The sequence below is a fragment of the Oratosquilla oratoria genome, chromosome 28 (genome assembly GCF_046742065.1).
Source record: "Oratosquilla oratoria isolate Oo_2021 chromosome 28, ASM4674206v1, whole genome shotgun sequence".
NCBI lineage: Eukaryota > Metazoa > Arthropoda > Malacostraca > Stomatopoda > Squillidae > Oratosquilla > Oratosquilla oratoria.
Window position 1 is genome coordinate 30,666,090 of NC_134804.1, and position 1,925 is coordinate 30,668,014.

Sequence of the window (1,925 nt, forward strand, 5' to 3'; positions counted from 1 at the left end):
GAAAGAGAGACAAAGGCATTGAAAGAACGGGAGAGCGGAAGAGATATAAATAGGCTTAGAGGAGTGTCCACCATAACTATAATATAAATAAGAACCTTAGGCAAACAGGGCTATCGAAACATAACGTGACTTTCAGCAGAACCACTTCGGTTGCGTGGCACGAGAACGGAACGGATAAACACGTTCGCGGGATGTCGTCATTGCGAGCGACAGCGACGTGCGGCGGCGGCGGCGGCGGCGACAGCGCCAATCGATGTAATTCTCCCGGTGTCTGAGGCTGGTTTCGACATCAATTGACGTCCTGGATGAACTCTGTGGCAGCTCGCAACCAGTTGCATGAAACCGATCGCATGCAATTTTAGGGGACGGCCGAGGATGAGATGGATGGATGGGGTGAAGGGGACGGTGAGCAAGAAGGGAATGTCTGTTGAGCAAGGAAGGGAGAGGGCAGGAGATAGGGATGAGTGGAAAATGACTGTGTATGGATGAGGGTTAGGGGGTAAGGGGTACTTATGCATGGATGATATTTTGACGAAACCCGAAGGGATTTCTCCCCGTCTTCTCTTATTCCGCACGAGGAAACGGAGAGAGGGGGTCGCCAATTAAGTGAAGCGGCCTTGCTGTGAATGTACTGTGTCTTGCTGCATTGCGTTTGACACAGGGCAGTGGGCGAGATGCAGGAATGACCCATCATACATGAATAGCTGAGATGGGAGGGGTGAAAAGGGTGGTGGAGGGGAGTGGAATAAAAGTTGTGAATAGGTACATGCCTCTGATTTAGCTACCTCCCTTTTAAGAGGGAAGAAGCTCTTGGTATATGATGTATATATATGTGTGTATCTATATATATATATATATATATATATATATATATATATATATATAATTTTTTTTTTTTTTTTTTTTTTTTTTTTTTTTTTTTTTTTTTTTTTTTTTTTTTTTTTTTTTTACATTATAGTATATGGGTCTTCTTAGTGTCATAATCACCGCGATATTGTCTTCAAGTATAGAAGCAATGCAACTGGTTTCGGCGTCGTAAGCAACTGGTTTCTTGCAACTGGTTGCGTCGGTGTGCGAACTCTGTGACCTTTCACGGTATTGCCATCCCCTTCCTCCTCCATTTCCGCCTTCCGCCTTCCACCTCCCCACCCCTTTTCTCTTTTACCCTTTCCACTTCCGACCTTTTCCCGTTCCACCCTCTTCCTTTCCCATTCCACACTTTTCCACTTTTTCCCTATCACCTTCTTCACCCTTCCACCTTTGCCCTATTCCACCCTTCTTGCCTTTCACCTTTCCCACTCTCTCCCTCACTCTCCACACACTCATCCATCACTCCCCCATCCATCACTCCCCCATCCATCACTCCCCCATCCACTCCTCCATCCATCACTCCTAGTCTCCCACTTCCCCTCCCTCACTCCCCATCCCTCAGTCCCTTCCCTTCACCCCCCTCCCACATTTCCCTTCCCCACTCCTTTCCTTTCCCAAGCCCTCCCTTACTCCCACTTACCCATACCCCTCCCCCCTCCCCCTCCACCCACTCCACCTCCTCCCCCTCCACCCACTCCACCTCCTCCCCCCTCCCCCCACTCCACCTCCCCTCCCCCACTCCACCTCCCCCTCCCCCCACTCCACCTCCACCTCCACCTCCCCCACTCCCCCTCCCCCTCCCCCCACCCTCACTAATCACAGCGCTGAGGTGAGAAGTGGACTGAATTTGAATTACTCAAGTATTCAACGCTGGCAGTGGATGCATGAAGGTGGATGTGGAGGCGTGAAGGTGGATGTGGAGGCGTGGAGGGGGAAGGGGAAGGGGAGGGGAAGGGGGAGACTTGATCACGTACGAGGAGGCACAAGCCTTCTTCAACTCTCGTTAGTTTTCATAAGTCACAGCTCTAGTCTCCACAATCATTGTTATCTCCACT